At 50.1% G+C, this 26857-nt stretch overlaps 1 long non-coding RNA gene across 2 annotated transcripts in view; it reads right to left on the minus strand.

Annotated features, from left to right (window-relative positions):
• Window positions 1-490: 490 nt before the first annotated feature.
• The window catches only part of LOC110740393, a 63586-nt gene continuing 37219 nt past the window's right edge, over window positions 491-26857 (minus strand). For both annotated transcript variants that reach the window (XR_001898359.3, XR_004179712.1), the window contains 2 exons: window positions 19708-19822; window positions 491-3581 (listed from right to left, as the gene is read on the minus strand). This is a non-coding gene — a long non-coding RNA (uncharacterized LOC110740393). The remainder of the gene's footprint in view (window positions 3582-19707; window positions 19823-26857) is intronic.

Consider the following 26857-nt stretch of genomic DNA (forward strand, 5'->3'; position numbering starts at 1 on the left):
GGACGGACCCTCGGCTGCAAGGCTGCAGGACGGCTGGGCTCTGCCTGGAGTTCCCACGTGTTCAGTGGGTGTGGCCTGGGCCCACTAGGATGTGAGCTCAGAGAGCAGGGGATGCCTGAGGCTCACTGCTGGATCCCAGCAAACAGCCGGCACATAGTAGGTGCTCAATAAACAGGTGCCAACTTGGTGAGAAGCTCAAAGAGGAGTTGACAACCACACAGTCGATGACAGACAGGACAACCAGAGGCCCAGGCCTCGAACGAGACCCAAGGACCGGAAATGTGCTGGCCAGTCCACCGCTCCCTGGGGCTGCTGTATCTCCAAAACCCAGCCTCTCTGGCTCTCCCCATCCCACCTCTTCCCTTCCCACTCTCTACCCCCGTCACGCTTCTTCCTTTTCCCTCCCTCCATCTTCCCCCTTCCATTCTTTCCCTCTCCTTCCCTCTCCCTCCCTCTCCCTCTCTCTCCCTCCCTCTCCCCTCCTCTTCTCCCCTCTCCTCCCCACTCCTTCTCTCTCCTTCTCTCTCCTTCCCTCTCCTTCCCCCACATGCTGAGGCATCACTTTGCCAGGACACTGGCCACACAGCACATAGCGGATGCCAGGAGTAGACAGCAAAGGCACCAGGAAGGGAGAACCCGAGGGGCAGGTGCATAGGCAGCATGGGCTTCGGGAAGGAAATTAGCGCGTGCAGTGGGAGGGAACAGAAAGATCACAGAAGTCTCAGCTGCTGGGCAACCAAGGATTAGAGGAGAAACAAAGTCACCAGCAAACTGGTGGCACGTGTGTTCTGGCTTCCGGGGGCTCTGCTGTGAACAGTACGTCCACCTGGGAGCCCTAACATCCTAGTGGTGGTGGGCGTTCTAGAAACTGATGTCGCAGACACTGTCGGGCTCCACCCACGTGACCCAGATCCCTTTGGAGGTTTTTGCCTGTTCCTTTCCCAGCTCCTGTGTGTTTCTGCTTCTGTGGGTCTCACCTGGAACTCTCTTCAGAGAACCATCCTTGTGCTTCTAGGACCACGTGGCGCCATCCAGCCTTCGCCAAGGACTTTGGCGAGGGGCTGTGAAGCCCGGCCTGCCGCATGGCCCACCCTCCAGAGCCCTGCATGGTCAGCCTGCGGCAGGGCCCCCAAGAAACCACTGCTTGCTTGGTGCCTTCTCTTCCCTCTGCTTCCCGGCGCCTTTGCTGCCTTAACCATTTGCACACAAATCCTGCTCAGGGATTCTCTGGGGAAGCCAGTCCCAGAGAACCACCTGGCACCTGGCACACACTCTTCGAACCGGCAGCCCCAGGTGGAAATCTGCTGTCTTACCGTGCTCGGCCAGCACAGCGAAGCAGGTGACACGGGCCTGAATTTGAACCTCAGTCACCCACCTGCAGGTTGAGTGACCTTGGGCAACCTTTTCCCCCTCTCTCTGCTCAGTTTCCTCAGTTGCAAAATGGATATAATCCTGGTACCATTCTCAGTGGACCGTCATGGGACTGACAATAATAATCCATACGAAGTCCTATTATTGTTGTTCCATTACTTCAAGTCCTCATTGATTTGCTTGTTTTTAGGATAATTAAGGATGCCCTAGCCACTTAGAAGCCATTTAGAAAGATCTGATTTATTCCAGATCTGGAAATCATAAGTGGTTGTGACTTTATCCCTATGCTCTCACTTAAATCTGTAGATGAGACCGGTGAGGGAGGATTCCACCAGACGAGGAAGCCCAGGTGCAGAGGGTGGGGAAGAGGTCACCCAGCTAGCAGGGGTGACGTGGGCAGCCTTGGGATGGGTCCATGGCTCCCATCCCCTGGAAGACGCTAGAGGAGCCCTGTCCATCTGGGATGCAGCCCGGGAGACTCCTGGGTGCCACAGGCAGCGCTTGCTGTTTTGCTGGAAGGACTTCTTGCAGGCCGGAAATCTGGGTCTGTTGTCTTTGCTCGCACGTCTTCTGCTGTTCATCAGCCTTGGAAAACAGCTGCTAAAATATCGCTTCCGCCTCACGGTTCCCATGCAGATCCCTCCCAGCGCTGGGGAAAGTGCAAGCCTTTCAATGGCTCACAATCCTCGCCTTTTCCTCTCCCTTCCAATTCAGGAACTGAGTTTAGTTCCTTTCCCCAAAAATGCTGGGCAAGAGAGGAAGCCGTTTCTGCACATGGCAGCCAGCTTGGGTGGGGGCCTGGGTGGGCTGCTGGCTTCCTGCCTGCCCTTTGCCCCTGTCATCCACCCATCCTCCACTAATGAACGGACCATCTTCAGCCACACATTCCCACTGCTCCTACCAGGCAGCCCACCTGGATTTCCCCATGCATCAGATGGGAACAGGTGGAGGGTGACTGGGGATGGGAGAAGGAGTCTCCTTTGAAGCCAGTGGATAAGCTGCACTCTCCAACGACAGCCGTGTGCCCCTTCGTCTAGGGCTGGATTATACTCTGACTCCATGCCTCTTCCAATGTTTGAGTCACCCAGGAGCTGTCACCCCAGTTTGCATGCTCCTAGGAATGGGGAGCTCCTTCTTTTCCATGGCTCTTCCACGTAATAAGATAAAACGTGCCTCCCTGCCCCTTCTCCCGAGGGACCCTCAGTGCCCACAAAGCGAGGCTGGTCCTGGCCCATGAGACATGAATGCAGGGACCTTCCTCCCCAGGCTCCTCTCCTCAGCCCCTTCACCCCTCCCTGAACCTGTCGCCATTCTACCCACCTCCTCTGGACAGCAGAAGCCTCCACTGGCTGTGCCCATCCTCCAGGCCCAGAACTTTGCCAACGTCATCTCAGTGCCCACAGCAGTGCCACATGGGCACCATTACTAGCCCACCTGCACCGGAGGGGACACTGAGTGTCAGAGAGGGGAAGACGTGGGCCCCAGAAACCAGCCAAGTCCAGAGACCATGCCTGACCCTTAGCCTTTAGCCCAGAGGCTAATAAGGAAGGAGGCTCTTCTGTAAACTGAAGGCTCCAGGATCTCTCAGAGCCCATTAGAGGGCAGGGAGTCGAAAAGACGGACAGGACACCGTGGGAGCCGATCCGGAGCGTTCTCCGTTGCGTGTCCTGCAGGGCGTGAGGACACCTGGAAACCGTCCCGACCGACCCCCTGCACAGGGCGGGAAAGGGAGAATTTCTTCCACCCTGGAGTCCTTCTCACTGTCCAAAAGCAGCTTTGCCCTCTGTACTTACTGCCTCTTTGAAATATTTTTTAAACGGAAAAATGAAATAATATGAACCCCTGGAAGGCCAAGACCTCAGAATAGCCATGTGTCCCACACCCCACAGGGCACGGCACAGGGTCTCTGCAGAGAGGGATTTTAATCTGTTCGAAAGGAGAAGGGTAGGGGAGGAGAGGAGGAGTGGAGAGAAACGAGAATAGCCCAAGGCAGCCTTCTGGAAAATTTTATTCCAAGCAATTCCTGAGGGGAGGCCGCCTCTGGGCCAGGGGTCAGAGAGGCATCGAGCGCTGTGGTCTCGCGGAGCAGGGAGGGCGCTGGAACAAGCCAGAAGCCGCCGAGGCCTGGGTTACTGCTTCTCTCTGCAGAGACTCCGCTCACGTAATCACTACCTTTCATGCTGACCACGGCAGCCTTTCTCAGATACCAGCTGGAACAGACGACGGAGGTTTCTAATTTGGGGTATGCTCTGGCCCTGGGCCACTGGCTCCATCCTCACTCCCACCCCCACCCCCTCACCTCCACCCAGCCCCAAGTGAGGTCCCCCATGCAATGCCCCAGCTAACGCCGCAGGAAGGGCCAGTCCCGGTGGGCTGTGCTGGGGGAGTGTGGCTCCCAGCCTGGGCTGCCGCCCAGCCCTGCCAAGCAGGAGAGCCTCTCACTCACAGCCTCCCTGAGTGCAGAGGGAGGGAAATGCTCCCAGCAGCTGGCATCTTTCCCCCTGCAGGTGCCAGGGCCCTCCCCAGAGCACCTCCACCCACATGCCCTCGAGAATAGCACAGAGGCTGGCAGGTTCTCATCAGTTCTTTGCTTCCGATAAAACTGAGTGGGCAGAGAAAAAACCCAGGGCAGGGAGCCAACAGGAGTTGGCTGGTTCCTGGGATGCAGCCTAAAGGGCATCTCACACCCTTATGGGGGATCCAGTTCCTACAGTGGTCATAGATTGCAGAGCATTACCAATCAACAGCCTTAACAACGTCCACACCCTCAGATCCTGCCCCACCACTGCTGGGAAACCAGCCTAAAGCATCCATTTGATGAGTAAAGACGAAACTGGAGGATGCTTAGTTGAGTACAGTTTTGATAGCAGATGGTGGGAACCAGACTCAAAGTCCCACGGGCAGAACTGGGTGCTGTACATGAGGGTACAGCCATAGGGTTTGGTACCTCCGCAGCCATTGAAAGTGTGGGTATGGAAGTGCTCTTGTGGACGGGCAAGTATGTTTTCAAGAGGCCATTAAGTAGAAAAAGGAAATTACAAAATAGTCAACGGAACATGACTCTGACTTTGTAAAATACGACGTATAGTTGAATACGTAAGAAGAAAATGACTGCAGCATCATTTTTACATATTCCGAAATATTAACAGGCTCATGTAATAAAATGCACTTGTTTTGAGCATATATTTCAACAAGTCTTGACAAATTTAAATCACCCATGTAAACACCACCACAAATGAGATAGAGAATATTCATTCCATCACCCCAGAATGTCCCCCTTGGGCCACTTTTCGGGCAATCCCTGCCCCTTCCCCCAATCCTGGCCCCAATCAACTGTTGATCTGCTTTCTGTTACTAAATTAGATTTGTTGTTCTGGAGTTCAGATAAGTGGAATCACGCAGTATTTTCTCTTCTGGGTCTAGCTTCTCTCATTCAGCCTGTCTTTGGGATTCAGGGATATTATATGTAACAGCTTATTCTTTGTCATTGCTGAGTAGCGCTCCATTGTGTGGATATGCCACAATATGTTTATCTGTTCGCGTGCTGATGGACATTTGAATTGTCTCTAGTTCAGGACTATAATGAAAAAGTAAGTGCAAACATTCATGTTCAAATCTTTCTGTGGGCATACATCTTCATTTCTCTTGAAGAAATGTCTAGGCGTGAAACTACAGGGTCACATGGTACATGTGTGTTGAATTCTGTAAGAAACTGCGACACTTTTCCAAAGCAATGGGAGCTGCAGTTGCTCCAATCCTCGCCAACACTTGGTACTGTCAGGCTTTGTCATTGGCTGTTCTAATGCATATTTATCTCATTGTGTTTTAATTTGCATTTCCCTGATCACGAATGATGTTGAACATCTTTCTTATGCTTATTGGCCATTCATATATCCTTTTGTGTGAAATGTCTTCTACTATTTTCCCCACTGTTTCGTGTATTTGTTGGCTTTTTGCTATTGAGTGTAGCCAGTTTTGGTTTGTTGTTGTTGTTTTGTTTTTAATATACTAGATAAAAGTTTTTTATCAGATATCCTGACCATTTCCTCCCAGTTAGTGACTGGGGTGGGCTTTTTCATCTTCTTAATGTTGTCGTTTGAAGAACATAACTTTTAAGTGTGGACTAAGTTCAATCATCATTTTTTTTATTTTACAGTTTATGCTTTTTGTGTCTTATCTAAGAAATCTTTGACTATCCCAAGGTTGTAAAGACTTTTTTCTATGTTTATTTTTGAAGTTTTACTGTTTTGACCTTTATATATAGGTCTACAATCTACTTTGATTTAATTTTTTAAATGATGTGAGATAATGTTTAAAGTGAACTTTTGTCCATAATCTGTACTGTCCAAAATGGTAGCCACTTGTTACCTTAGCTATTGAGTGTTAAAATGTGGCTGGTCTGAACGGAGAAGTGTTGTAAGTGTAAAATACATGCCATATTTCAAAGACTTGGAACAAAAAAAAAAAGTTAAAATGTCTTGTTCATAATCGTATTATTGATTACATGTTGAAAATGATAATGTCTCAAATATGTTGGATTAAATAAAATACATTTTAGAAGGCTTGGAATCAGGTGATGTAAGTCCTCTCATTTTATCCCTGTTTTCCAAAATTGTTTGGCCATCCTAAGTACTTTCTATTTCCATTTCAATTTTAGAGTCAACTTGCCTGTGTCTTTTATTTTTAAAAAGACTGTTGGGATTTTAATAGGATTACATTAACTCTGTGGATCGATTTGGGAAAAACTGACTTCTTCAAATCAGTGAATCTTTCAGTCCATAACCATGATCTATCACTCTATTTGAGTTTTCCCTAATTTCTCTCTGCAATTTCTCTCAAACCAAAAAACTTGAGTATTTTATGGTTTAATTTATCCCTAAATACTTTATGGTTCTGACGTTATTTTAAATGATCTTTTAAATGTTTATTTTTCAATTATTAATTGCTGCTAGAGTGGACCCACTTACTTGCAGGGGATACATCCCAAGACACCAGCGGATGCCTAGAACTGCAGATAGTACCAAACTCTATATATTCCATGTTTTTTCCTATACATACTTACCTATGATAAAGTTTATAAATTAGTCACAGTAGAGATTAACAGTAATAAATAATAATCAAAAGAAGGTTGGTATGGTGGCTCATGCCTGTAACCCCAGCACTTCGGGAGGCCGAGGCCAGGGGATCACCTGAGGTCAGGAATTCAAGACCAGCCTGGCCAACATGGTGAAACCCTGTCTCTACTAAAAATACAGAAAATCAGCCAGGCATGATGGCAGGTGTCTTGTTATCCCAGTTACTCGGGAGGCTGAGGCAGGAGAATCACTTGAACCCAGGAGGTGGAGGTTGCAGTGAGCCGAGATCATGCCATTGCACTCCAGCCTGGGAGACAGAGTGAAATTCCATCAAAAAAAAAAAAAAAAAAAGAACAATTGTAACAATATACTATAGTATTAATACAATTTATGTGAATGTGCTGTGTCTCTCTCAAAATATCTGATAGCACTATACTCACCTATTACCAGACCACAGTTGCCCATGGGTAACTGAAACTACAGGAAGCAAAACTGTGGTAAGGAGAAACTACGCTGTATAGAAACATCATTGGCATGGTTTTAAAAATTGGCCTAATAGATTGCTATCTTACTGCACGCTTTTATTAGTTCTAGAAGTTTTTTCTAGATTCCTTAGGGTTTTCTTTTTTCTTTTCTTTCCTTTCTTTTTTTTTTTTTGAGATGGAGTCTTGCTCTGTCTCAGGCTCAGATGCAATCTCTTTAATCTCGACTCCTGCAACAATGCCCTCGCAGGTTCAAGTGATTCTCCTCAGCCTCAATAACTGGGATTACAGGCACCAGCCGCTGCGCCCAGCTAATGTTTGTATTTTTAGTAGAGACGGGGTTTCACCATGTTGGTCAGGCTGGTCTCGAACCCCTGACCTCAGGTGATCTGCTGGCCTCAGCCTCCCAAAGTGCTACCGGGATTACGAAAGAGCGTGAGCCACGCTTTTAACCAAGTTCTCTATGTATACAGTGGTGCCTTTTAGGAAGAATGACATTTTTTTCTTTCTCTTTAATCAATATTTCTTTGTACTGCCTTATCATATTGGCTGGTACCTCCAGTAGACTGTTGAATACTATGTGGTGAGAGGGGACATCTTTTCTTAGTTTCGGATCTTAGGGAGAACACATTCAGTCTTTATCATTAAGCACAATAGTAGCTGTAGGTTTTTCGCTTATCAATGAATCTTTGTCAGGTTGAGGAAGTTTTCCACTACCCCTAGTTTGCTGAGAATTTTTATCATGAATTGGTTTTGAATTTTTGAAATGTTTTTTCTGCACGTATTGAGATAATTTTACGATTTTTTATCCTTCTTTCTGTTAATATTCCATTATCTTTATATGTTTTACTATCCTTCCATTCCTGAAGTAAACTCTACTTGATCGTAGTAATCTTATCCTTTTATATATTGCTGGATTCAATGAGATAATGCTTGTTATGGATATCTGTGTCTCTGTTTATGAGAGATATTAGCCTGTAGTTTTCTTATCCTCTAATGTCTTTGTCTGGTTTTGGAATCAGGATAATGCTGGTCTAATATTTAATTCAATGAGTAGGTTCATAAATATTCATTTATTTTTCGCAATATATTTGACATCTGGCAGCATTTCTCTGCCTCCAAGTCTCCAGTGGCTTTTTATTAGCAAAGATTTCCAAGGTCCTTTGGGATGACTTTCTCATCCCTGCCTTAAGCAGCACAGCTGTTAAGGGACCAGTTTACCTTCAAAGGTCACTGATGCCCTGAGTCAATCTTGCTGGACACAGCAAATAAACAGCACAACGTTCAGACGACTCTCATAGGTATTTGATTCTACACTACAAACTGTCTCCCTAAGCACCTGGCTAAGACAAGAGGCCGTGGAATCAGTCAGTCCTGGGTTAGCATCTTGACTCCATCATGATTAGTGTGACCCTCTCTGAGCCTGGGTTTCCTTCTCTGTAACATGAGAACCATGCAAGCTATTCCTCCGCCTGGGGCATTCTTCCTCATGGCTACACAAAGCCACTCCTACCCTTTAGATCTTCACTTGGTGGTGAGCTTCTTAGGCAAGCCCACCTTTCACTCGCCCTTCCATAGGTAAGATCCACCCAGCTAAGCCAATTCCCTCTTCATAACCACTGTGTCCTAGAACAGGGCACCGTTTGGTTTCCCTGTGGTTATTTGGTCAATGTCTGTCTTTTACCATTATATCATAAGCTTCATGAGAGAAGGCATGCCATCGGTGCCAACAGCATCTAACACAGCTCATTTGTTTGTTTGTTTATTTTGAGACAGAGTCTAGCTCTGTCGCCCAGGCTGGAGTGCAGTGGCGCAATCTTGGCTCACTGCAACCTCCGCCTCCTGGGTTCACACCATTCTCCTGCCTCAGCCTCCCGAGTAGCCGCCACCACACCCGGCTAATTTTTTGTATTTTAGTAGAGACAAGGTTTCACCGTGTTAACCAGGATGGTCTCAATCTCCTGGCCTCATGATCTACCCGCCTCGGCCTCCCAAAGTGCTGGGATTACAGGCTTGAGCCACCGCGCCCGCCCTCTAACACAGCTTTTAACATATTCTAGATATTAAATATATATTCAAATGAATGAATAGCCTATATCAAAGATGGGTTGTAAGTGTAACATGAGGTAATGCCTATAAGGGGCTTCGAGGAGTGCCTGACTCTGAGAAAGCATGTTCTACCTATTACACGTCATTTTCAACAGTTCACATCAGGGACTGTCCCAAGCCCCAGATCCCACAACCCTTTTAGGAAAAGTGACCCTGGATACCACCAAGCTGACTGTGGCCACTCCCAAGGAAAAGGGTCTGTGCTGTCAACATCCAGGAAAGGCATTCTTCCAGGAAAGGAATCCACGGACCCCCAAAAATTCAAGAAGTCCATGAAATTAAATGAAGATCCCTCTTTATTTTAACCAGCCCTGTGCTGATATTTAGCACTTTTCTTTTTGATGATGCTTGTAGGCACAAGCCATAGGGGCATTAGCAGTGGTTGTGACTTTGTCACCAATAGACTCACAGATGCTTTCTTAACATCTCGAGTCATTACAGTTCTCTCAAAGTGCTGTTTATGCTAATCACCACTTTGCAATTATGGGACTTAGACTCTAACCCCGCTTCTAGAGCTTGTCATTTAATCTGCTAACGAAGAAACCCCACATATATATTTTATCATAGATTTTTGTTGTTGCTGTTGTTTATTTTATTCTATTTTATTTTAAGTTTTGGGGTACATGTGCAGGATGTGCTGGCTTGTTACGTAGGTAAATGTGTGCCATGGTGGTTTGCCGCACCCATCAACCCATCACCTAGGTATTAAGCCCATCATGCATTAGGTCTTTTTCCAATGCTCTCCCTCCCCCCAACCCTACCAACAAGAGGCCCCAGTGTGTGTTGTTCCCCTCCCTGTGTCCATGTGTTCTCATTGTTCAGCTCCCACTTATAAGTGAGAACATGTAGTTGGTTTTCTGTTCCTGTGTTAGTTTGCTGAGGACAGTGGCTTCCAGCTTCATCCATGTTCCTGTGAAAGACACGATCATGTTCCTCTTTATGGCTGCATAGTATTCCCTGGTGTGTATGTACCAATCGGTTTGTTCAATGGTTTTGTTAGCTGTTTTCTATATCATAGGCTGGGGGTTTTTGGGTAACCCTGCACATTTTAATGTCTGCATTTACAAACATTTTTCTGAGGATGCCCTCATAAGTTTAGCCCACCTACCAAAGGGTCCATGACCCGGAAAAAAGCTAGAGATCTGATCAGAGCACAGTGCGGGCACCCCTTCCCCATGAAGCATCTCACTCACAACGCCACGGGTGTTGATCTGTAGTTAGAGGGTGGTCTTTGCAGACAGACAGGCAGACAGGCAGAGAAGACAACAGCCAATACCAGCTGGCAGAAACCAAGTCAGAACAAGGTCCTTTGGGCTTCAGCCCTGGGGTCTGCTGGCTGGGAGCCAGGAGGCAGCCTCTCTTGAAAGTGTATTGCAGCCGCAGAAGGCGATTGTCCCTGAGACCCACCGTCTCCCAGGCGGCCGCATGCCTCATTTGTACTGCACCAGACAGGGCCCCTTTGCTCCTCAACTCGCTTGCAGCTTCAGCCCCCAGGTCTTTGCTCAGGCAGTTCCTCAGCCTCCTGCCCCTCCCAGCCTGGATAACCCACCGCTGCCTTAGGCTTCCTTGGGGGTGCTCCTCAGGGAAGCCCCCAGCTGCCCAAGGCTCTGCATACCCCGGTACTCTATATTGATATTGATAGTTATTCTAGATTTATACTTACTCTACATTTTTGTGTCTATTTCTATTTTTCTATTTATTCGATATTTCTATTGATTTGATATTTCTATTGATATTGACTATGTACTCTATAGTAATGTTAACATTTACTCTATAGTTATTTGGATATTTCTACTGACTTTTTATTTGTATTGATATTTACTCTATATTTATACTTACTCGATATTTTGTTTGCATTTGCCCTACATTTATGCATAGGTTTACTTTATGTTTACCCAACATGAGCCTGGCCGAGTTGTGTGCCCTCTGGAAGCCTCAGTTTCCCCATTCCCCAGGGCTGGTGTGCGCGTTGGAGGAGCTGACAGGTATAGCAGGCCCTCTGCTGCTGTCACACATCGAGCCCCCTCCCCCAGCATGTTCCAGGCCGGATGGTCATGGCCTGCGCACCCCAGGAAGTGACTCAGTTTCGCTCCTGCCACACCCCTGACTCCCAGAACAGTGCCAGGTACATCGCAGAAGCCCCCAAACCTCCCTGTGGGCCACACAGGGGCGGAGGTCCCGGCCTCACTGGTCCCTTTGTTTCAGAGCACAGGAGCCTGGAGCCCACCAAGGGCAGGGGCAGAGCGCGGTGGCCTTTCTGCGGGTCTCTCCGGAGATCTCCGCAGCATCCTAGGCTGGGAGCAGCCCCTGGGCGACGAGAGGTGCACTATTAGGAGAGGACCCGAGCTCCTGATGCATGAGGACCCCAAGAAGGCAGCCCCGCCCAGGCATTGCCGGGACCAAAAAGCTCTATCTGTCCAGAGCCCTCAGTTCCCACCACTAATTCAAAGTCGGCCTCAGGAACCTGCACACCCTCAACACAAGCAGGTGTTCCAATCCCAATTTGCCAAAATGCTCCCACGGCCGGGTGTCGGGGGTCATTCAGAGGCCAGAGCCCCCTGGATGCATCCAGCCATTCCCCATGCTGACTTCCTCGGGCATCCTCAGTCAGCCCTGCAGGAAAGGGCACCTCCCCAGGCCAGGACTTTGGGTCCCATCTGCACTTGACCACGGGGGCATCGGAGCTTGGCTTGTCATCTGGCTCAGTGAATCTCCAGAAATCATGACAAGCCCCAGTGTCCTCTGGCAGCTCCGAGGACATAAATCGTGATTTATTGCTGCTGCGCCACGTCCTTTTGTGTTCCCACACTGCCTTGGGAGCAATTCCTCACCATGTCAACAGCCAGCCTAGGAGGAGGAAGGGGGTTTGAGGAAGAAGGAGACAGGGTAGCACGTGTGCCCCTCCCCCAGGGACCCTCACCCCAGCGCGCTGCTGACCACCTCTGGCCAGGAAGCCCTCTGGCCTCCAAGTCCTCAGGAGGGGCTCTGAGGACCCTGGCGTGACCCGGCTCTTGGGCCCACGGGAGGAGCCCTGGGTCCTCCACATTTCCTGTCCTCCTTGGCCCAGCCATCCTGGCTTTATTGGAACCAGTTGCAGATGAGTTTCCTTGAGAGGAAAGAGGCTGATCTCATCTGCCTCCGCTCAGCAGAGGAAATCATTATGGGGAGAGCTCGGCACTGGGGAGCCTTGGCCTTGGGCGGAGAGCATTGCCAGTGCCACCTCCCTGAGTCCTCACAACCACTCAGGAGGTCAACTCTATCATGGTTGCCATTGCACAAGGGGGAAACGGAGGCACGGGCGGGCTAGGTCACCTGCCCAGCATCACAGAGCTGGAAAGACCCCATTCGGGATTTCAACCCATGCTCTTCGGGCTCTCAGCAGGCCCCAGGTCGGCCCCTTCGTAATCTGGCGCCTTGGTTTCTGGTCCCTCCCCACGTATTGCAAACCCACCACCTCTTTCCTCTGGAGCTAGGATTCTGATGAGTGGCGGTCAGCACCTTTCCCCCTGGCGCAAATCTCCCTAGGGAATAAACGAACACCAGCCACTGCTTGTGGAGCATTTGCCATGTGCTGGTGTTGTGTGCCGTCTCCTTTGGTCCTAACCACCATTACCGTCTCCATGCACAGGTAAATAACAGGGTCTGAGAGGTCAGGGCACTTGAGCAGGCAGAAGCACTGCCAGGAGGGCCCAAGCACATGATCACAGTTCCCACAGCCCCATGAATACCTCCCCCAGAACAGCACACGACTGCCAAGAAACTCACAGGCCATCTCATGTTTCTGACCAGTTGTTTATTTTCTGACCAGACCATAAGCTCCATGAGGGCAGAAGCCCCCACTGTCTTGTTCTAACCTGCTCTTTGCCCTTTAGACACATTCTGTATCCCACGAACGCACCTTAGAAAGATCAGCTTCTCCTGAGAAGCTACAGGAACAGTCAGCACCTCTTTCCAAAGAATAAACTCTGGGGACTTCTTGTCTGATCCTCTGCTACCCAGCAGGGCCTGAGGGTTTTGAGAAATTTGCCCACACAGAAGGCAGGCGAGAAGTGTGAACCATGGGCACAGATTTGTTCGGCAGGACTGGGGAAGCCCCCTCCTTGGCTAGGATGTTTCTAGGTGTGGAGGACACCCCCGTGTGTTGCTTCAGGGACTGACCTTCTCACAAACATCTGTTGATAGAATGTCTGCTCTTGCCTTCTCCCCAAGTCTAACTGCTATGATAGCTAATGTCTAATGATAGCTAATGTCAAAGGATGGCTAACGTCTAATACTGGGCCTCTTGCTAGGTGACATTACAGGGCGGTTCCCACACAGGCTCCCAGCCAAGCTCTCGGGAGTTCATTTCACCCTCACAATCACTCTGTGGTCATCCTGTCATTGCCTCATTTCACACACAAGGCAGTGAAGGCCATGAGATTCAGGTGCTTGCAGGGACAGAAACCCGTGTTCCTCACCGCTAAGCTCTACCTCCTCCCAGCAGCTCAGGGGCAGTGGCTCCCCACCACTGGGCCTGGTGCACAGGAGGCTTTCTCAGCACCACTCTCCGCAGCTGAGCCCCGGCAGCCTCGGATACCATCTGTGTTCATTATGCCTATATCACAGACGAGGAGACCAAGGCACAGAGAGGTTCCAAGTCCTATCCAAGGCCACACAGCAGGTAAGTGGCAGAGGTGAAAGCAAATGCCTCAGCTAGGAACCTGCAGAGACTCTCAGGTCGTTCATACTCAATAAATACTTGTTGAGTGAACAACGAATACATGAATGGAGTATGACTGTGCTCACCACTGATGCCATCATTTCATCATTACTAGAGCTCAGGAGGTGTTGGGCCAAGGGGAGGATGGCCCATTGGCATCCTGTGGCAGACACTGTGGGCCTGGGGGTAAGAGAGAGCAACAGTGCTGCCTACTTGGCCATGGGGTCCCTGGGGCAGCATCACCCAGCAGTCATTGCCATGAGCCTACTGGTCATTGATATAAGCCCAGGTGTCATCGCCATGGATCCAGGTGTGTCATCGCCATAGACCCAGGGGTCATCGCCATGGGCTCAATGGTCATTACCACGGGTTATGAAGGCCTGGACTCTCCCCAGCTCTGCCATTTATTGGCTGGTCAACATTGAAAAAGAAACATCTGTGCCTCCATCTCACCATCTGCAAAATGGGGTAACAGCCCCCATCCCTACACCAGGTGGGTAGAATTGGATGAGACAGTGACAGGTGGGGAGGACAGGCGCCCCCTAGAGGTTGTCAGTGATGAGGGTGGAGGCCTCACAGGCCACTCCAAGGGGAGCTCCTTGACCACAGGGCTTTGTCTGTCCTGAGCACACAGCAGGGTGCCTGGCACATAGGAGGCACTCTGTTAGTGTGGAGAAAGGGAAAATGCATTTACAAGCATGGACTTTAGAACCACTCAGAACCAGGTCCAAATCCTACCATAAAACTCACTGTGAGTCCCCAGACAAGCAGTCTGACCTTTCCGATTCTCGGTTTCCCTATCTCTAAAATGGGAATAATAGAATCTACCTCCCCAGATTGTCTCAAAGAATAAATGAGATCAATGCACTTCCTGCAGAAGTAGCAGTTAGGATTCTTGTCACTATTATTACTAATCAGAGTCCCTTTGAGAACTCATGAAAATAACACCCTACGTCTTTTCTCTGCCTAAAGCTTTCAGCTTCCCACGGTGCCAAAAGACAGGTTGGGGATGGCAGGGAGAAGAGAGAGGAGGGAAAGGGAAGGGAGAGGGAATGGGAGGTGTCCTCCTGCCATCGAGAGAGAGTGCAACCATCTCTGGGAACCCGACTGGCGCCCCGGAGCCAAAAGGCGGAGGCCAGGCGGGGCAGGTTTTGATGCTCTATTGCCCAGGGGCCACAGATGGGGATCTGATAAGACCTCTCCACTTCCTCCAGGGAGCCACCGGCAGGGGAAAAGGAGGCCCCAGACAGGGAGAGAACAGCAGGCCCGTCCCCCTTCCCCCTCTTTCCGGGCAGAGTGGAGAGCCCAGCCCCGGACACAGGGGAGGAGTGAGCGCTGGCAGGGTTGAGAGCTGACTTTTAAAAATTGATGTGCAACTGTCATCCTAAGTGTACACTCCATGCATTTTTACATGCGGATACACCCATATAGCCCCCTCCCAGATCAAAAGACAAAACATTTCCATCTCCCCAGGAAATTCTCACTCCAGTCAATATCTCCCCTTCTCTGCCTGTGACAACCACCGATCGCATTGCTGTCGCAGTCAATCCATGAATGGACCTGTTCCTGAGCACGCAATCGAGCCCTGCAGGAGGTGGTCGTCTGCGCGTGGCTTGGAGATTTCCGCAACATGGTTGCATTCCTCCACGAGGCATTCTTGCTTCTGAGTGGGACTCCAATGTCCCAATGTCCGAATGCACTCCAGGTGGTTGACTGGAGTCAACCCTCCCATTCACGACGATGGTCACTGGGTCATCTCCAGGGCAGGGCCACTATTGATAAAGCCACTGCAGATGTTTTTGCACTAGTCCCTTGCCTTCATTTATCTTGAGTATATGTCTAGAGGGGGAAGAACTGGATGGAGTTTTCAGCATCCTGGCCTCATTTTAGATTCCCGACCAGCACTGCGGGAGGGTTCTGGCTGCCCTACCTCCTCTCCAACCCCTCATATTCTCGTGTGTGGCACTTTTCATATGTGTGACTTTGGACACACACCTGGACATCAGAGTTCCCCATTTTCCTCATCTGCAAAGTGGGGGTAATAATAGAACCTACTTCTTCGAGTTACTTCAAGGATGACATAAAGTAATTCATTTTAAAACTTGGCCCCACCGTCAACACTCAGTACACTTGAGTGGGAAACATGACCATCCACTCAGATTCCACTAGGACCTCAGTATCTTCTTCCATTCCTCCTCCTTCCAGCTATTTTCCAAGCTCTATTGAGGTCACCCCTTTCCCTAAAGGGTGTCTCCAATCCAGGCCTTCCTCCCCAGTCCCTCTCCAGCTTCCCTCCCTCAACCCTCGCAGCCCCTAAAGGCAGCCCCCTCACTACCTCTAACTCCTGTAACTCTAGTCCTTCCCTCACATCACTGTAGCCCAAGCACTCTCCTTAAAGCCAGGTTACGTTCACCCTGCTCAAACACCTTCTGAGGCTTCCCACAGCCATGCTTTATCTGCCAATGACTCACTCATCCTGCCAGTCACCCCAGGTCCTCCCCACTCCTCACACCTCCTCTGGAGTCAGTCCCACCACCCACCCCTCAGCAGCTGCCCAGCAGCCACTCTGCTTTCTTCCTCTCCTTGCTTTGCCTGAGTTTCTCTTTCCTGCCTGGTGCGCAGGCAGCATGAACCCCCCAGGCGGCTGCCCCCTGGACTTATGGTGTCACCTGACCTGCACCCCTGTTCCTGTCGGGGTATTCTCCTCTCTTCTCAGGACAGAGGGCCCATATCAGCCTTCACACAACAGTTTGCTGGCTTCTCCTGAGGTTTTTAATCTGTGGGTCCACCATGGCTGAGGGTGGGCAAATGGGGGGCGGGGCCATGTGGTCTCCAGAAGCTTCTTTTGGTCTCTGTTTGGAAGAGTTCTAGCTTGCAACAAGCTCTTTTTAACTTTTTATTCAAGATACAGAATACCTAAGTCATATGTAAAGAGCTCCATGATTTTCTACACAGGGACGTGCTTAACAGCCTAGCCCCCGAAGCTATATCATACACCTCCCCTGCCACTTCCCACAGGCTTTCTGTGACCCCTGACCTAACCCACCACATCCTCCAGTGCCTCTCAAAGCCACCCTGCTCCTCTTCCACACACCATAAAACATGCATGCCTCTGGGCCCTATCCGTCCAAGCTCAGCCCTAAAACCTCAAACAGTGGGGGAGGGTCTCTCTCTTGTCACCAAGCCTAGCCCCTGGCATAGGGCTTGGCACATTGTAGGCGCTCTCCATATTTTATGTGACTGGAGGAGTTGTTAGGTTTCCCTCCTCACCCCCTCTCATCTCACTGCTCTGATAAGGGAACACTCGGCCCTTTGATCAGTCAGCCAGGCAGCTTCTAGGCTCCTTCTCTGGGGAGCTCCGGAATTCTGAAGGCACAACCTGCAGGGAGAACTCCCACTTCCCCAGGGGGCCAGCCTGGCAAAAGACCCAGGACAGAAGCCAACTTGAGCCTGGTCTCAGGCCTCCTGGGCCATCTTAGAGGGCTCAGATCTTCCCCAAAGGGAACATCAAAGACCAGCCTCCACTTCAGAGGCAGGAATTTGGACTGCGGAGATAATTGGGTCATAGGGTGACAGATAACCATGGGAGAGATAATTGGGTCCCTTGAAAGGCTCACTTCTAGAGTATGGGGCAGGGTCTGCCAGATCTGCATCTCCTGGGATTCCGGCTAGATCAGAAGCCCCCAGTTTGGAAGACTCAAAGGAAAAAAAAAAAAAAAAAACCAACTCACCCAGGGCTCCAACAACCTAATAGGACATTGTAAGAAATCCAGAAACCTTTGTTGCCAGCGGGGGTTTACTTCGGTCCAACCCTATGGAAAACCGTCTTACAGGATTTGCTGAAGCTCAGCATGAGTGTCGTTCCTCGTGGCTCAGCAATTCCACACCTAGGCGTGTCCCCTACAGACGTGCATCCGTACAGTCACCAAAAGGTGCATTCTAGAATGTTCATGGCAGTACATAGTATGTGCTAGAACTGCAATAGGCCAAAACTGGAAATTATCCAACGCCCATCAACAGGGAGATAGGTACACGAATGGCTGTGTGTTCACAGAACGGAATGCTCCACAGTTAAAATGAACACGCTGTCACCACATCAACCGCAAGGGGGAATCTCCCATGATCCCTAAAACAGGAAACTAAGCATTGATCATTTTGCCACGCGTAGCCAGCTCCGCCCCTCGGCTGGCAGGTGCTGCAGGAGCTTGGCTCACCTGAGCCCCAGAAGGCACACAGCCCTGCTGGCCCTGCTCCAAGGGGAACCTCATGCAGCTGGCTCCCCTGCCACTCTCGTGGTCACACAGCCCATCTTATCTTGGAGCCAGGCCCAGGCCAAAATCAAGGAGAAATAATCAAATGCGCATCAGTAAGCCTGTGTCCTGTGACCTCATCACAAAGGAACACAAATTGGGAAAGGGAGATGAGGGGACTTAAAACAACAGAAATGTATTCTCTCCCAGTGCTGTGGTCCAGAAGTCTGAAATCAAGGTGTCAGCAGGGACCCAGTCCCTCCAGAGGCTCTAGAGAAGGCTCCTTCTTATCTCTTCCAGCTCCTGGGAACTCCAGGCAGCCCTGGGCTGTGACTGCATAGCCATCATCTCTGCCTCTGTCCCCGCACGGCCTTCTCTCTGTGCCTCTCTGTCCTTTCCTCTTTTTGTAAGGACCCTGGTCACTGGCTTCAGGGCCCACTTGGCTGATCCAGGATGATCCCATCCTGAGATTCTTAACTTAATTCCACCTGCAAAGACCCTTTTCTCCAGTGAGGTGACATTCACAGCATTCATAGGTACCAAGGTTTGAGACTTTAACATCTGTATTCGGGGTCACCATTTAGCTCATAACATCTCCACTCCTCCTCGATAAACCAAAATTCTACACAAGGTCTGAAATGGGCCACTGATGACCTCAGAGAATGAATGCCTTCAGGTACAGTGTCCACGCCTTCTCTGGAACCATCCCTAGAGGCAGCCAAAGGCCTTGGCATAGAGCATGGGTGGGAATCTGAGGCTCCATGAACCCCCAGGCTCTTGTTGGATGTGGGTTCCCCCAGAACCAGGCCCTGAGATGAGGCTTCCAGTGCAATAGGTGTATCTGGGAGGTGCTCTGGGAAACCAGCAGTGGTGGGTGAGAAAGGGGAAGAGAAGACAAGGAGGCCAGCAAATGGCAGCCCCCAGGCCTGCCAGCACAGTGGGCACCGGGAGCCCAGCTGAGGGGAATGGGAGACGCATCACGCCCACCAGGTGGAGGCCATGTTTGTCCACCGGACCCCCATCCCTCAGTAAGGGCTGCTTTGGGAACACTGACCTTCCAGTGTTACAGGCTCGCCCTGCGTGGTCTGAGGAAGCTTCTGTGGTTGGACAAAGGCCTTGGCTAGAACCCAAGTGTGTGGATGATGAAGAGCCTCTAGCTTGCAGAGCGGAATAGAGGGCACAGGCAGGGTCCGGCACCCACCACGGGGTGCATGGCTGGGACAGTGGGTCTGTACAATCCATCTCCTGTGTAAGTCTATGCGTTTTGTTTTATGGATTTAGAAAGCTTATTCCAAGAAGAGTTTCCTATGGCTGCTGTAACAAAGGACCCAAAACTGAGCAGTTCACCTCACAGATCCATTCTCTTACAGGCCTCAGGGCCAAAGTCCCAAACAGCCTCACTGGGCTGAATCCAAGGTGTGGGCATGGCTGGTTCCTCCTGGAGGCTCCAGGGGAAAATCCGGCCTCTCACCTTTTCCAGCTTCCAGAGGCCACCCACATTCCCTGACTCACGGCTCCTTCCCCCATCTTCACAGCCCTCAATTGCATGGCTCTGACCTCTGCTTCCATCCTCACAGTGCTTCTCTGACTCTGCACCTCCTGCCCCTCCCCACAGGGACCCCACGACGACATTGGGCACCCAGATAATCCATGATACTCTCCCCATTGCAAGCAAAGTCCTTAACCCAGTCACATCTGCATGCGACGGGGCAGATACTCACGGGCTCTGGAGATCTGGACACGCACAGCTCTGGCAGTCATTGTTCTGCTGACCACGAGGTCCTCAGGCTCCACCAGACAACCAGAGGCGTCCCAGGCCCCAGCAAGGCAGGATCCCTGCAGAGACACCAAGAATTTCAAGCTTCTGGAGGTCTGGCCAGTCCAGAACGTGACTGCTGATTTCAGGCTGAGCCACTCACTGGCACAGCGCAGGGCCCACTCACGGCACAGCGCAGGGCCCACTCAACGGCACAGCGCAGGGCCCACTCACCGCACAGCGGGCAGAGTCAAGGGGACAGGTAAGGGACATGGAGGCCCCAAGGTGAGTGGCAGCGGAAACTGTGACCACCCCAGGGCAGAAGGGACAAGGGGAGGAAATAGTGTCACTGGCCGGGGGGGAGCGGGGAGCACCGAGCCGGAGAGATACAGCCACGGTCAGGGCTGTGGTGGCAGAACGGGGGGGACAGGATGAGAAAAACCCCAACCCTGCCACCTCCTGTTCTTGGGACTTGTCCAGTGGCCCCAGCAGCCAAAGTCACCGGGAGCCAGTGGGTGGAAGCCCAAGATGTGGGTGTGTCAATTGTCTCCCGCGGCAGGTACAGGGCAGACAGGGTGGAGCACGAGGAGCCAGCGGCCCCACCTCAGCATCTCTGAGCCACATCCCTCGCAAAGCTTCTCTGGTTTTATAGCCCAGCTGCCACAAAATTCCTGGTGATGGGGTAGCCCACACCTGGGAGGCAGGGACTCCCTGCAGCCCTGGGGCGGGGGGCAGTGAGGCCAACCCCAGCAACTTAATCTGAAGCCAGGGGAAGCCAGTGCCCGCCGAAAGGAATAAAAATGAACGCAATGTTATGTGACTTGACAGGATCTCTGGAGTTTTATTCAAGGACTAAGAAATAAGGATTAAAACAAAGAGGAAGGGAACAAAGGCTTGTAGTGCAAGGAACAGATTGCCTTTCGACCCAGAAGACAGGCTATTTATTTGAACAAGAACTCGCACAACTCTCTTTTTATCCCCTTTGGAGCATATTTTATGTCGCCAAGAATTTCACGGTGATTACAACTAGCAAAGAAACAAATCCTTTTAAAACTGCCTATTTATAGCAAAGGGTGGGCAGGTTTTCAAAGCAGCAGGAGTGGCAAGACTTTAGAACATCTTTTGAAGTTGACGGTCTGCAGGATTTACTGACGCTGAACACACACTCCACCTGTGACCCAGCAATTACACTTCTGGGCAGATTCCCACCCCAAACAGGGATGCGCATTCACCAAAAGGCACAGGCTAGAATGTTGGGAACTGTCCTGCTCAAATGTCCATCAGTGGTAAAATGGGTAAGTGAATCAGGACAGGCTCCCTGTGGAATACTATACAGCAAAGAAAATGAGAATTTGGCAACCACACGGTCACAAGCACAAAGATGATCAAAAGAGGCCACATGCCACGGCCATAAAGCTCAAACTCAAACAACTTCTCAGTGGTGACAGAGGTCGCATTGTGGTTCCTGGGAAGGGCAGTTGCCAGAATGGAGGAAAATGAGGGGGCCTTTTGGGAGCTGGGGCATGTTGTGTCCCTTCACCTGGGACCTGAGCCCTGAAAACCTGTGACGCCATCTCCCAGGAGGAGAGCAGAGGAGTCACTTCTCCCTCCCAGTTCGAGTAGGGGCCGGGTTAGATCTGAGTTCCTTAGATTTACGTCATTCAAGGGAAACGACCACACTTTGGGGGCGTCTGCATTCCACCGGTGGTTTCTGTTTACTCACTGTATTTTCAACTTTTTTCACTTACATATTTTATTTAAGGGACAACTGCATATCATTAAGATCATAGAAAAATCAGCCCTGCTTTGCAGAAATGGAAAGTCGCCATAAAAATTAACACAGTGCCACAATCCCTCATCCACAACACAAACCCAAGGCTCTGAAAAACAAAGTTTTGTTTTTTGTTTTTTGGTTTTTTTGCTTTTATTTATTATTTATTTGTAAATTTGGTACATTCTCTTTTGGTGGCAAACCCAACTTGAACTGACTTGGGGCTCTCTGTAGTCTCTTTATTCTACTTAGCATGAAAATCACTTTTTTCCCTGAAGAAATGGAGACACAAAAGAGACAGCGATAAGGGCCTCCCCAGAACCCACTAAAAGTGTTAAGCAAATCGCCGTACGAGCACCATACTGCCTTTCTAAGACCCAAGGGAAATTTAAATTTCGAACGCATGAGGCTTAGGATTTTGGCGAAGGCATGGTATTCCTGTACTAGACCGTGAAACAATGGCATTCACTGATTTCTTGTGATATCCTTGTTATCTTGCTTGCCAAGGACCTGTGATTCGAAGCCTATTCTCTTCTTCTCAGAGGGGAAATTAGCAGAGTTAGAGGAAGATGAAAGTCACACGAGACTCCTTGAGCAAGGGGCAGAGGTGGGATCTTTTAGACTTTATAGCCAAAGTAAACAGAAAAATATGCAAATGCCTTTTTAAAACTAGAAAACAAGGACATGCTTGTAAACATTCAAACAACACTAGAGCTTATAAAGTGTGGCACCTTTTTTTTTTTTTTTTTGAGAGGGAGTCTCGCTCTTGCCCAGGCTGGAGTGCAGTGGTGCGATCTCGGCTCACTGCAACCTGGTTTCACGCCATTCTCCTGCCTCAGCCTCCCGAGTAGCTGCGACTACAGGCGCCCGCCACACAGCTGACTAATTTTTTGTATTTTTAGTAGAGACAGGGATTCACCGTGTTAGCCAGGATGGTCTCAATCTCCTGACCTTGTGATTTACCCGCCTCGGCCTCCCAAAGTGCTGGGATTATAGGCGTGAGCCACCGCACCCGGCTAAGTGTGGTACTTTTTAAAAACTCATTCCATACATGTTTATTCATTTATCTTAATTGACAAATGAAGAATTGTATATATCTATGTTGTGCCACTTGATGGTTTGATGACTAATCTCATGTCAGCTTGACAGGGCTAAGGGATGCCCCGAGGCTGGTGACATTACTACTGTTGTCTGTGGAGTGTCTGTGGGGGAATCAGCTTTTGATCTGTAAGGAAGAGTGCCCTCCCCAGTGTGCGCAGGCACCATCCAATCTGTGGAGGTCCAAATAGAACAAAAAGGTAGAAGACGGGCGAAGCATCTCTTTGCCTCAGCCGGGACACCCAGCTTTTCCTGCCCTTGGTCATCAGAGTCCCTGGTTCTCAGGCCTCCAGACTCAGACTTTTCGATGACTTTCCTGCTTCTTCAGTTTGCACATGGTAGATCATGGCACTTCTCAGCCTCCATAACAGTGGGAATGGGAGAGAGAGAGAGAGAGAGAGAGAGAAGAGAGACAGGGAGAGAGAGAGAGAGAAGAAGAGAGACAGGGAGAGACAGAGGAAGAGAGAGAGAGGGGAAGAGAGAGAGAGGGAGAGAGAAAGGAAAAGAGAGAGAAAGAGAGAGGGAGAGAGAAGGAGAGAAAGAGGGAGAAAGAGAGAGGGAGAGAAAGAGAGGAAAAGAGAGAGACAGGAAGAGAGAGGAGGAGAGAAAGAGAGGAAGAGAGAAAGGGAGAGAGAGAGGGAGAGGGAGAGAGAGGAAAAGAGAGAGAGGAAGAGAGAGAGAGGGAGAGAGAGAGAGAGGGAAACAGAGGGAGAGGGAGAGAGAGGAAGAGAGAGAGAGGGGGAGAGAGAGATGATAGATCAATATCTCCTACTGGTTCTGTTTCTCTGGGGAACTCTAATACCCATATTGCCTTGCTAAAATCCAAAAACAAATATGAATTTCAAAATACATCTGGCCCAAGGTGCTGAATCAACATTTGTTGAATAAATGAAGTTACAAGTGAGTAAATGAATCCACGAACACACCATACACCAAGGGAATGGAGGATGAGCCCTGTACTCTCATGAAGTTCCAGGTTCTGACGTCAACTGGCCTGGACGTCCATGCTAGCCCTCCCTTGGGGCTGGACGTCCGCGCTGGTCCTCCCTTATGGCAGGCAGCTGCTTCTGGCTGGAGCTCAGCCAGACTGAGGACCGGGGCACCCACACCTGCCCCTCCAGCATGGCAGCCTTAGGGTTGACGGACTTCTCATATGGCGGCCGGCTTTCCCCAGAGCAAGCATCACAAGAGAGCCAGGAGGAAGCTGCGTGGCCTTCCCTGACCTGGTCTCAGAAGTCACATGGCACTGGCTCCACTGAACTCTATTGGGGGAAGTGGTCATAAGCCCCCAGAGTCGAGGGGTGAGGACAGTGACACCACCTCTCAATGACAGAAGTATGGAAGAATGCAGTGGTCGTGTGTTAAAAGCGCCTAGTTTATAAGTTGTAGTGTTTGAATTTTAGGAGAGTGTGCTTTTTTCTCATTAAAAGACATTTGCATATCTCTTTGCTTTGGAGCATGGCCACAGAATCCGAAGGATCCCAGCACTGCCCCTTATCCAGGACATAATAGGGAGGCCCTGACATTACGCAGAGTGGCTTTGCCAGACTCAACTCAAGCTTCACAATCTATGTTGCCACTTTCACGTAACCTCAGAAGTTATCTGTCGTCTCCATCAGTGACAGTCATGCCCTGTTGGGGGTGGAACTTTGCAGGGAAAACAGAGGCTCCGCTGAGCCACCCCCACGCCACACCAACAACGACCCCCTGGGAAACTCCCTCTGGTCCGCCCAGTCCCCTTCCTTCCCCACCCACCCACCCATCACCCCCTTCCCTCCAGGCTCCTGCACACTGGGAAGTCCAGAAGCATCCAGCATCCTCCAGGCCTCCTTCCTTGTGCCAAACAAGGGCCCGGGGGAGAGCAGAACCTCAAGGCCAAGGGAAGGCGGTCATCCTGGCGCTGGGGATTCTGCGCCCCTCCAAAACTCCACGCAGACAGTGAGTGGCAAAACAGCCTTGGAGTTCTAGGTGGTTTCCATGGCTTGGAACTTATAACCTCATTTTCTTTTTTTCCCATGTAGAGAAAATGCCTTGGCTCCCAGCCAGCCTCTGGCCAACAGCTGCTAATTACCCACGTGTGGAGAAGGGTGGCAGGGTGAAGCCCACGGATGGCGCGCTGAGTCCTGGGGAGCTGGACAGGAAGCTGGGAAACCTTCCTCCTCCCCATGGCACGGGGAAGCTCTACAGGGAAGCCCAGGCCAACGTGGGGAGTCCAGGACACTCCAACAAAGGCTGAGCCCGCTCCATTCCCTGCTGCCTGGAAGTGCAGCCCTTTGGGGCAAGCAAGGACCAGCCCCTCCCCAACACTGTGCTAGTCAATGTGCCCGTCACTGTGATGAGCAGGGGTGTCACATAGTCCAGGTGCATTTCCGCTCAGGACATGGTCCAGGGGCCACTCTGCAGGAAGCTCCACACATTCATGCAAGGCCCAGAATGGCCCATGCTACTCCTGCTCCCATTCCCTCAGCAGGTGAGGCACTGGCCCACCTAGATGTGAGGGCTGGAGCATGGAGACCTCCTGGAGCCAGGAAGGAGAGGGGACACCACACTGTGAGCCGGTCCTACAGCTGCTGTAGGCACTCAGGAAATCCCAGGAGAGACCGATTCCATGCAAACCGGGCCAGTGGCATTGCCCACTCTCATCAGGGTGAGAGTTTCGAGGATCCAGGTAGAGTAGCTTTTAATGGTGAGCGCCCGAGATGGCCATTTTGAAGATACAAGTCTCTACAAAGGAAAGGTTGTGTAGGAATATTCTCTCCACCCCACCACTGCAACCAACAACAACCCTCTTCCTTATCTGCAAATGTATTCCTCATCCCGGAGACCTTCCCTCCAGATTCTTAAGTGGCCTCAAGAAACAGAGGGCCCTTACTGTATTTATATATCTAGATTATAGGCATGTGCTTTTAAATGGAAATGCTATTCCAATCTAGAAATCTTGACATTCTTCTCCATGGGCACAGAGCACTTTCATGGAAATCAGGAAAGGCTCCTTTGTGCAGTCAACAACCTGCACAACCATGTCCAGCAACCCTGTTGTAAGTGCCATCACCTGCTTAGCCTCAGAGAGGAAACGGTATCAGCCAGTCCTCAGCCGAACCATAGAATCACAGTGGAAAGGAATTGGGATCAACTAATCTGGTGGTGGTTTTTAAAGCCCTACCCCTCTCAAGTTCCCCCTCAATACCCTGAATCCACCAGGCCAGTCCAGTCCTTAATTTGGTATTGGGAATCTGAGGTCCGGAGGGAGCTCGCAGCTTCCCAGAAAGCCCTGTATTGATCATGATTAAAATGCACATCAGTTTCAAACTTCCAGCTTGGTTTCTAGACCAGTATTGTCTAAAAGAAATCCTGCAAGCCATGTATGTAATTGTAAATTTTTTAATTGTCACGTTTTAAAATTTTTAAAAGGGGGAGAAATATTAATTTTAATAATGTATTTTATTTAACTCAATATATCCAAAACATATAATCCATATAAAAAGTATAATGGCGGGTCAAGTGCAGTGGCTCACGCCTGCCAACTAGCCTTTTGGGGAGGCCGAGGTAGGTGGGTCACCTGAGGTCGGGGAGTTCTGAGAGACCAGCCTGGCCAACATGGTGAAACCCCATCTCTACTAAAAATACAAAAATCAGTGGCGGGCACCTGTAATCCCAGCTATGTGGGAGGCTGAGGTGGGAGAAGATCAAACCAGGGAGGTGGGGGTTGCAGTGAGCCAAGATCATGCCACTGCACTCCAGCCTGAGGCAACAGGTGAGACTCCTCAAAAAAAAAAAAGAAAGTATAATGGGGTATTTTACTTTTTTTTTTTTTTTGAACAAGATCTAGTTCATGGAATCCGGGCCAGAATGTGATGATATGGTCATGACTTACTGCAGCCTCAATCTGCCAGGCTCAAGGAATCCTCCCATCTCAGCCTCCTGAGCAGCTGGGGTTACAGGTGCACGCCACCATGCCCAACTATTTCTTTTCTTTTTTTTTTTTTTTTTTTTAGAGACAAAGGTCTCTTTCTCCCCTTGAGCTGTCCTCACCAGACTCCCTGGAGCCCAGCGATCTAGCTTGACCTCCCAAAGTGGTGGAATTATAGACTTGAGCCACTGCATCTGGCCTACATTCTTTTTTTCATACTAGGTCTTCAAAATCTGGTGTCTATTTTACACTTACAGCACACTTCGATTTGAATGCTAAATTTCCATGGGAAAGACGTGATCTGCATTTAGAGTTCATCAAACTTACAGTCAAAAA

This window comes from Papio anubis, chromosome 18, assembly GCF_008728515.1.
Source record: "Papio anubis isolate 15944 chromosome 18, Panubis1.0, whole genome shotgun sequence".
In the NCBI taxonomy this organism is placed as follows: domain Eukaryota; kingdom Metazoa; phylum Chordata; class Mammalia; order Primates; family Cercopithecidae; genus Papio; species Papio anubis.